A 10,448-nucleotide genomic window follows, 5' to 3' on the forward strand; every position below is an offset into this window, starting at 1 on the left:
CTCTGCTCCTCTTCTTACTGTTGTTTATTTGTATTGTCGAAGGCTTTCATGGCTGGAGTCACTGGGTTGTTGTAGGTTTTTCCGGGCTATATGGCCATGTTCTAGAGGCATTTTCTCCTGACGAAATGCTAGGCTAGTCTGAAAAAAGAATAAAAATAAAATCTTCTTGTTGACTTCTGAATTCTTTTCCTATCTGGGCAATTAATCTCTTACATATAAATTGTAATTAGTCTCTCTGTCTTCTTATAGTTACTTCATTTCCATCTACTTTAAAAAAAACATGTCTAGTAAAGTCAAGTCTGTAGGGTATTGGGTTTGCCTTTCATGTCCTTTCAGAAAATAAGTTAGTCTGTCTGTGTTCTTTATATCCATTATTTTTAATTTCCATTCTTCTTCCGTTGGGTTGTGTCTTCCAATGTCTTGCAAATACAATTCTGGCTGCAGATCTATATATATAAATCTGTTAGGTTGGTTCAACCGGACAGCAAAACTCTAAAACCCCCCAACGAAACTGCACCAAAATTGCCATGGCCCTAGGACAACCCACTCGGTACAAACTAATCCACTCAGAATTACAAACAACACAACAACACACTCACAAAACGGCAAAACAACTGAGCATGCGCACTGGAGCAAAGTCTCCAGCGCGTGCGCACACATGGCCGAACGGCCAACGCACCCTCAGCACTTCCCTCCCTCCCTCGCCCCGCCCAGCACGAACACGTCGCCGCCCACACACACACACACACAAACAACGCAACTTCCCCCCGCCCCCTTCCCTCCACCCCCTCCTTCATCTTACCCCTCCCACGCTGCCTCCAAGCCTCGCCGCCCCGCATACCCACCGGAAAGACACATCTCCTCCCTTCGCCCCACCCCTTCCCTCCCTGACTCACTCCTTCTCCCTCCCTCCCCCTCCGGAAAGACACGCCGGTGGGGATGCAGCGCGGCGAGGTAGCGGCGCTTGGAGGCAGCGTGGGAGGGGTAAGATGAAGGAGGGGGTGGAGCGAAGGGAGGGGGCGTGTCTAACCGGAGAGGGAGGGAGGAGGGAAGGAATGAGTCACAGAGGGAAGGGGTGGGGCGAAGGGAGGGGGAGACTTTGAAGACACGCCCCTCTGTTCGCCCCACCCCTTCCCTCCCTGACTCACTCCTTCCCTCCTTCCACCCCCTCCGGAAAGACCCGCCCCCTCCCTTCGCCCCACCCCTTCCCTCCGTGACCTTGAGTATGGGAGTTGTAGTTCACCGACATCCAACTTCGCCCCGCCCCCTTCTCGCCCACACACGCACCACGCAACTTTCCCCCTCCCCCTGCTAAGCCTGCCCATGCCGCCGCCAAGCCTCGCCCCTTTCTAACCCTGCCCACCCTCTTCCCCAGTCCAAGCCCCGCCACGCCGCTTCCTGCCCTGTCGAAACCATCTCTCCGCCCCCGCCTTCATCTTACCCCGCCCACACCGCCTGCACTCCTCCTCCTCCTCCCACCCCCCTCCGCCGAAGCCCCGCCCACACCCACCGACGCCCCGCCCCTGCACTCCTCCTCCCACCCCCTCTGCCGAAGCCCCGCCCACACCCACTGACGCCCCGCCCCTACACTCCTCCTCCTCCCACCCCCCTCCGCCCAAGCCCCGCCCACACCCACCGACGCCCCGCCCCTGCACTCCTCCTCCTCCCACCCCCTCCGCCCAAGCCCCGCCCACACCCACCGACGCCCCGCCCCTGCACTCCTCCTCCTCTTCCCACCCCCTCCGCCCAGGCCCTGCCCACACACACCGACGCCCTGCCCCTGCACTCCTCCTCCTCCCACCCCCTCTGCCGAAGCCCCGCCCACACCCACCGACGCCCCGCCCCTACACTCCTCCTCCTCCCACCCCCTCTGCCCAAGCCCCGCCCACACTCACCGACGCCCCGCCCCTGCACTCCTCCTCCTCCCACCCCCTCTGCCGAAGCCCCGCCCACACCCACTGACGCCCTGCCCCTGCACTCCTCCTCCTCCCACCCCCCTCTGCCCAAGCCCCGCCCACACCCACCGACGCCCCGCCCCTGCACTCCTCCTCCCACCCCCTCTGCCGAAGCCCCGCCCACACCCACCGATGCCCCGCCCCTGCACTCCTCCTCCCACCCCCCTCCGCCCAAGCCCCGCCCACACCCACCGACGCCCCGCCCCTGCACTCCTCCTCCACCCACCCTCCTCCGTTGTAGCTGCTGGGATTTATAGTTTACCTGTAATCAAAGCATTCTGAATTCCAGCAACGACGGAAATAAACCAAACGTGGCACACAGGACTCCCATGACCCAACAGAAAGCATGAGAAGGGTTGGGTAGGCATTGGGAAGGAAGAAAGGAAGGAGGGAAGGCAGGAAAGAAAGAGGTACCGAAGGAAGGAAAAAGAGAAAGTAGAAAGGAAAGAAAAATAAAAGGAAGTAAAGGCAGGAAAGAGGTAAAGAAGGAAGGAGAAAAGAAAATAAAAAGTGAAAGAAGGAAGGAAACATGGAGGGAAGAAAGGAGGCAAAGGAAGAAAGGGGGAGGGAATGAAGGAAAGAGAGAAGGATGAAACCAAGGAGCAAAAGAAGGAAAGAAAGAAAGAGGTAGAGAAGGAAGAAAGGAGAGAAAGGGGGAGAAAAAGGGGGAAGGAATAGGTAGGTACCTCTCTTTCATAACACTCCAGATACCTACCTCTACTTTGAAAAGTTTTACTATAGGCCACAGCAACGCGTGGCAGGGCACAGCTAGTATATAATTGAATAGGATATTTTGATTCTTGTTCAGATTCATGTCTGTAATCCCTAATAAGTAATATTCAGGTTTCTCCTCATACTTTCCCCCTTTCCCCTTCTTTTCCTTTCCTTCCTTCCTTCCTTCCTTCCTTCCTTCCTTCCTTCCTTCCTTCCTTCCTCTTATCTTCATTTCTCTTACTTTCTTTCCCTTTCTTTCTCTTTCTTTCTTTCTTTCTTTCTTTCTTTCTTTCTTTCTTCCTTTCTTCCTCCTTCCCTTCCCTTCCCTTCCCTTCCCTTCCCTTCCCTTCCCTTCCCTTCCCTTCCCTTCCCTTCCCTTCCCTTCCCTTCCCTTCCCTTCCCTTCCCTTCCCTTCCCTTCCCTTCCCTTCCCTTCCCTTTCTTTTCCCTTCTTTCCTTCCTTCCATTTCTTTCTTTCCTCCCTTCCTCTCGTACCCTTTTATCTTTCTCTTCTTTTTTCCCCTTCCATTCTTACCCTTCACTCTCTGCACAGCTTTCCCCCTCCCTCCCTCCCTCTTTTTTCTTTCTTTCCTTTCTTTCCTCCTCTTACTTTTTGATCTATCCTTTCTCTTCTTTCTCTTCTTTCCCTTCTTCTCCTCTCTTCCCCTTTCTTCACAGCTTTTCCTTTTCCTTTCTCCTCCCTATATATTATATATTTATAACATGTAATATTACTAATAATATTACAGTATAATGGTATAGTACAATATAGTAATATTTAATACTGATATTGTGCTATGTTGATAATATAATATATTGTATGTATATATATCTTGTAAGCCGCTCTGAGTCCCCTTTGAGGTGAGAAGGGCGGCATACAAATGTCGTAAATAAATAAATAAATAAATATTTGCCTTTCCTGTTCCTTTTGTAGTTTAAGCTTAAGTAACTCCTTTCTCACCTTTTCAATTCTTGCTCTTGATTCGCACAGCACTATGAACTGTGCTAAATCATGGCGTCTGTAAAATCACACTCCCCAGATAATCACATTCAATCACACCATTGACATTTATGGCACACTATAGTGCCATCATGCAAGGTTACAATGGGAGATGCTGCTGCTTATGGCTGTATCTGCAATGGAAACCCACAACAATAAAATGCAGCGTTTTGTAATAGAGCACCTTGTGAGGGAAATAGTTATATATATGGCACTTAAAAACAGCTGAACTGGATTAAAGCAACAGTCCATAAATCTGAAGTTTTGCTGCCCGTGAAAGCATTACTATTATATTCCCTGAGACCAGGACTAATTCAACATATTTTGTGATCATGATGTGACAACGAGGTGGTGCCTTGTCTTCTGTTACATGTATGAGGGTTGTCCGGAAAGTACGGTTACAATTTTTTTAAAATACAAAGAATGAATATATTTTAATAAAACGTACATGCGTTGTAGCATAGGCATTACGTCATTTTCCCACACAATCACTATTCAGTTCAATACATTTAGTCATTTTTTCATGCCTATGTCACAGAAGTTTCCCTCCACCTTTTTCTGTCAGTTCGTCACTTCGATTTTCACCTCTCGTCATCAGAAAAGTGTTTTCCACTAAGGTGTTCCTACAATTTAGTGAATGGATGATACTCACTGGGTGCGGTGAAAGGAGAGGCTTAAAATATCCCAACAAAATGAAGTCAACAACTCTTGTGTTGCATGAGTGGCATGAGGACGCGCATTGTCATGAAGGAGGACATAATGTCAAGACAGCATGTGACAAATGCGTACAGAATATATTGTGAGACCATGAAGAAACTGCAGAGCCATCCAAAACAAGCATCGTGAGATGCTGACGGCAAAAATCTGTCTCCCTAACCCTAATCTGTCCTCTCCATAAACTGAAATGATTCTGCATGAATCGCAGTGGCGTTCATGCTCTTAGCATTAAGGTAGTATATTACAGCACCTGAGGCAGCCTATGCCACTCTTTTCAGAATCTCTTTCCCTGCCATTTGTAAACATTGCTCCCTTCTGCCCTAGAATAGCAGAAGGTCAGTTCCCACCACCACTCTCCTCCTCCTGAATAGGACATCTTTTGAAATCTTGAAACATGTTTCTCATGTTCCCTCTATACTTTCTCTTTTTTTCCCAGAGAAACATCACCCAGGAGGAAAGGAGGAAGGAAAAAGAGAAGGGAGGAAGAGAAGGAAGAGTAGAAGGGAATGGAGGGAAGGAGGAAAAAGAGAAGGAAGGAAAGACCAAAGGGAGAGAGAGAAGGAAGGAAGGAGAAAGAGGGAGAGAGGGAGGAAGAGAAGGGTGGAAGGGAATGGAGGGAGGGAGGGAAGAGAGAAGGAAGGAAAGACAGAAGGAAGGAAGGAGAAAGAGGGAGAGAGGGAAGGAAGAGAGGGAGGGAGAGAGGGAGGGAGAGAAGGGTGGAGGAGAATGGAGGGAGGGAAGAGAGAAGGAAGGAAAGAGAAAAGGGAAGGAAGGAAGGAAGGAGAAAGAGGGAGAGAGGGAAGGAGGGAGGAAAGAGGAAAGAAAGTGAGGGAGCGAGGGAGGAAGAGAAGGGTGAAAGGGAATGGAGGGTGGGAAGGGAGAAGGAAGGAAAGACGGAAGGAAGGAAGGAGAAAGAGGGAGAGAGGGAAGGAGGGAGGAAAGAGGGAAGGAAGGGAGGAAGAGAAGGGTGGAAGAGAATGGAAGGAGGGAGGGAAGGGAGAAGGAAGGAAGGAAAGAAAAGGGAAGAAAGGAAGGAAGGAGAAAGAGAGGGAAGGAGGGAGGGAAAGAGGGAAGGGAGGGAGGGAGAGAGGAAGGGAGAGAAAGGTGGGAGGAAATGGAGGGAGGGAGGGAAGGGAAGGGAGAAGGAAAGACAAAAGGGAAGGGGGGAAGGAAAGAAGAAAGGAGAAAGGGAGAGAGGGAAAGAGGGAAGGAAGGATGAAAGGGTGGAAGGGAAGATGGAAGGAGAAAGGGGGAGGTAAGGCAGCAAGGGAAGGCTGGAAGGAGGAAGGAAAGTAAAGGAAGTATATAATAGGGTGGTGAGAGAGAGGAGGGCCTGAGAAAAGAGCCCAAGGGGTTTGCCCATACCTATTCTACAGGACAGCCCTAGAATAACCTCTGGCAGGAGTATACCATACACTTATGTAACGGACCTAGAAAATTCCCAGAGAGGATATATTGCGTCAAAAAGGGGTTGATGTAACTGGATTTGCCATTGCCTTCCTTCTTGGTGGAGATTACGTGACTTGCCCAGGGTGACCCAGCACTTTTCTATAGCTGAAATGGGATTTGAACCCTTGTTTCATGGAATCCTACTAGTCCAACACACAGACTTTTGCAGGCAAATTATAAAAGCCCAGACGAATTTGTTTTGTTTGCATGTTTTGTCTCTGTTTACAAAGAAGCAATTGGGCTAGCTGGGTGTATTTTGCATTGTTGTGAAGAGGCCTGGTGTTGAGTTTGCCGTTTCTGGGCCAGCAGCCAGTAGCTGGCAGAGTTATGAATTAAAAATAAAATGAGTATTTATAGGTCTGCTACATAATACTATTTTTATGCGAGCGGCTTGTGTAGGACTCAGCTTGGCATCATCTGGTCCAGTTGAGTAACGCGATGAAGAGGTGAAGAGCAAACATTCATAGGGGCTCGCTTACCCATGGTCCTCCTCATGGAATCTGAATGCATGCCTTGTCTAAAAATTGAACACACACTGAATTCTGAATCAAAGTACATTGGGCATGTTGGAGAGGATCTGCAGCACACACTTCCTGCTTCAATTCCTGCATTTCCACCTAGAACTGGGAACAGCTACTTTCCTCGTCCAGTTTAGAGAACTTTAAGGATCACACTAGATCCTTAATACACATTTGAATATGTATTCCCTGTATTAACCTGTTTTCCTTCCTAGAAGAGGGCTTGAAGAAGGCATTTCTGAGTTAGGTGACTCGGTGCATCTGAATGCAGTTTGATACCAATCTAACTGCTGAAGCTCAATGCTATGGAATCATTGAAGTTATAGTTTGACATGGTCTTGAGCCTTCTCTGTCAAACAGTTTTGGTGCCTCACCAAACTGCATCTCCCAAGATTCCATTGCACTGAGTCATGGCAGTGAACGTGGTGTCCATCTCCATTAATTCTACAGTGTACATGTGTTTTTACTCATCAGATTTGCAGACAAAGCCTATATTTACCATTTAATGACCAATGATGAAACCCCCACCCCCAACAGTATTCACATTTGGGCATATCGGGTATTTGTGCCAAATTTGGTCCAGTGAATGAAAATACATCCTGCATATCAAATATGTACATTATGATTCATAACAGTTGAAACATTAGTTATGAAGTAGTAACAAAAATAATTTTATGGTTGGGGACCACCACAACATGAGGAACTGCATTAGGAAGGTTGAGAACCCCCTTCTGTGTCGGCTCGTTGGCAAGATGTCCCACCACAAGTTTTCTGCTCCCAGGCATGGATCCTTGGGCTTTCTGCCCTGGAAGCGCAGCCGCCGCCATCGAGGCAAAGTGAAGAGCTTTCCTAAAGATGACCCCAGCAAGCCCATTCACCTGACTGCCTTTCTTGGATACAAGGCAGGCATGACCCATATTGTCCGTGAAGTTGGTAGGCCTGGATCTAAGGTAATAGTAATAATAATAATAATAATAATAATAATAACAACAACAACAACAACACTTTATTTATACCCCGCTACCATCTCCCCAAGGGACTCGGTGCAGCTTACATGAGGCCGAGCCCAAAATGCAACAATACAAGCAATAACAACAACAATACAAGCAATTTAAAAACAACAAAACAACAAAACAGTAACACAAGCATTATCAATAGGACAACACACTTTAAAATCTATGGGTAGGCCAAATGTAATTAAAATTAAAAATATATGCTGGACATGGGCGAAAACGTGGTGGGGCAGTTTGTGGGAACATACGAGCAGACCTAAAACAATATAAAGTGCTATGGAGGACAAAGTGCTATGGAGGACAATATAAAGTGCTATGGGAACATTATTCTGGGAAGGCACACTGGAACAATCACGTCTTCAAGCTCCTCTTAAAGACTGCCAAAGTTGGGGCATGCCTGATGTCCTTAAGAAGTGAGTTCCGGAGTCGAGGGGCTGCCATCGAAAAGGCCCTTTCTCTCCCCACCAATCGTGCTTGTGATGCACGTGGGAGCGTGAGCAGGGCCTCTCCAGATGATCAAAGAGATCGTGTGGGTTCGTATACAGAGATGCAGTCACGAAGGTAGGCGGGTCCCAAACCGTTCAGGGCTTTGTAGGTGAAAACCTGCATCTTGAATTGGGTCGGGAAAATGAATGGCAGCCAGTGGAGCTCCTTATTCCAGATGCCACCCACTGGACCATCTGGAATTTCCGAGCCGTTTTCAAGGGCAGCCCCACGTAGAGTGCATTACAGTAATCCAGTCTAGAGGTGACTAAGGCGGCCAGATCCGCCTTCACGGGTACGGTCACAGTTGGTGCGCAAGTCTCAATTGTGCAAAAGCCCTCCCGGCCACCGCCGACGCCTGAGCCTCAAGTGTAAGTGATGAATCCAGGAGGACACCCAAACTGCGGACCTGTGACTTCAGGGGGAGTGCAACCCCATCCCACACAGGTTGCCACCCTATACCCCGATCCGGTTTACGATCTACCAAGAGAACCTCTGTCTTGTTCATCCTCTTCCAGACAGCCACATTGGTCAGGCACTCGTCCAGCACCCGAGGGGCTTCCTTGGAGTTAGGTAGAAAAGAGTAGTAGAGTTGTGTGTCATCTGCGTAGAGATGGCACCCAACTCCAAAACTCCGGATGACATCTCCCAATGGTTTCATGTAGGTGAACAAGAAAGAAAAAAAATGATGTGTATCAGCTTTCTTGATCATATGTTTGAAGCTCCTACACTCTGGGAGCGGACTATATTCTCTCTAGGTTCTTGTATATTCTCTCTTCTATATTCTCTCTCTCTCTCTCTCTATATATATATAGAAAGAAGTTGTTGAGGCCGTCACTGTGGTGGAGACTCCTCCCATGGTCATAGTGGGGATTGTGGGAACTCCCCGTGGTCTTCGCACCTTCAGGACCGTGTTTACTGAGCACATCAGTGATGAGTGCAAGCGTTGTTTCTACAAGAATTGGCAAAAGTCCAAGAAGAAGGCCTTTACTAAGTATTGCAAGAAATGGCAGGATGAAGACGGCAAGAAGCAACTGGAGAAGGATTTCAACAGCATGAAGAAGTATTGCCAGGTTATCAGGGTAATAGCTCACACTCAGACGTGCATACTTCCCCTTCGTCAAAAGAAATCTCACCTGATGGAGATCCAGGTGAATGGTGGCACAGTGGCTGAAAAGGTGGATTGGGTCAGAGCAAAGTTGGAGCAGCAAGTGCCTGTGTCAACTGTCTTTGGCCAGGATGAAATGATTGATGTCATTGGAGTCACCAAGGGCAAGGGATACAAAGGTGGCACACAAAGAAACTGCCCCGTAAGACTCACAGGGGTCTGCGCAAAGTGGCCTGCATTGGGGCCTGGCATCCTGCCCGTGTGGCCTTCTCCGTAGCTCGAGCTGGTCAGAAGGGGTACCATCACAGGACCGAAATCAATAAGAAGATTTACAAAATTGGCCAAGGATATCAAATCAAGGATGGCAAGTTAATTAAAAACAATGCTTCAACAGAGTATGACCAATCTGACAAAAACATTAATCCTCTGGATGGATTTGTCCATTATGGTGAAGTGACCAATGATTTCATCATGCTGAAAGGCTGTGTTGTTGGGACCAAGAAAAGAATTCTCACTCTGCGCAAGGCTTTGCTTGTGCAGACCAAGCGTCGGGCCCTGGAGAAGATTGCCCTGAAGTTCATTGATGCCACTTCCAAATTTGGTCATGGCCGCTTCCAGACTGCAGAAGAGAAGAAGGCTTTCATGGGACCACTCAAGAAGGACCGTATTGCCAAAGAGGAGACGGCTTAGTGTCTGGAACGCTGTGCTTCTTTCCTGTAGTTTATAAAGCTACAAATGTGCCTTAAAAAAAAAAAAAGGAAGGTTGAGAACCACTGCTGTAGGGTAATATAGCCAAATCCATCATTGGTTCACTGAAAGTGTGGAGGAGGACAACCACATGAGCTGGATATTTCCATTCGTCTTGCGTTATAAATGTTTAAGAAATATCCACCAGAGCTTTGGATGTAAAAGTAACTATGGATGGAGAATCTTGAGCAGGAGAAAAGCAGAGGAGATCATCATCATCATCATCATCATCATCATCATCATCATCATATTTAATTACTTATTAATCGCCCTCTATCTGAGAATGCTCTAGGCCAGAGGTCCCCAAACTACGGCCCGCGGGCCACTTCCGGCCCGCCAAGGGCACCTATCCGGCCCGCGGGGGAGGAGCGCCCCCCCCCCACACAGCCCCCCTCCCTTGGCAGGCTCACGTTGCCCATCGGGGGCGATGCGCAGCGTGAGCCAGCCAAGGGAAGCTGCTCCGCGGGGTCTACTCGCGCGTAAACACCTCGCCAGGTGCTTTACGCACGAGTAGACCCCGCAGAGCAGAGCCAGCCAAGGGAGGCTGCTCCGCGGGGGTCTACTCGCGTGTAAAGCACCTCGCGAGGTGTTTACGCGCGAGTACGCGGTGCGGTGCTGCTCCTCCCTTGGCAGGCTCAGGCTGCCCATCAGGGCCAATGCGCAGTGTGAGCCAGCCAAGGGAGGCTGCTCCGCGGGGTCTACTCGCGTGTAAAGCAGCTCGCGAGATGCTTTACGTGTGAGCGCG

At 48.9% G+C, this 10,448-nt stretch overlaps 1 pseudogene; it reads left to right on the top strand.

The window, feature by feature from the left end:
* The first annotated feature begins 7,089 nt into the window (after window positions 1-7,089).
* On the top strand, window positions 7,090-9,653 carry LOC132783103 (large ribosomal subunit protein uL3-like; annotated as a pseudogene).
* Window positions 9,654-10,448: the final 795 nt, after the last annotated feature.

The sequence above is a fragment of the Anolis sagrei genome, chromosome 8, assembly GCF_037176765.1.
Source record: "Anolis sagrei isolate rAnoSag1 chromosome 8, rAnoSag1.mat, whole genome shotgun sequence".
Taxonomy (NCBI): Eukaryota; Metazoa; Chordata; class Lepidosauria; order Squamata; family Dactyloidae; genus Anolis; species Anolis sagrei.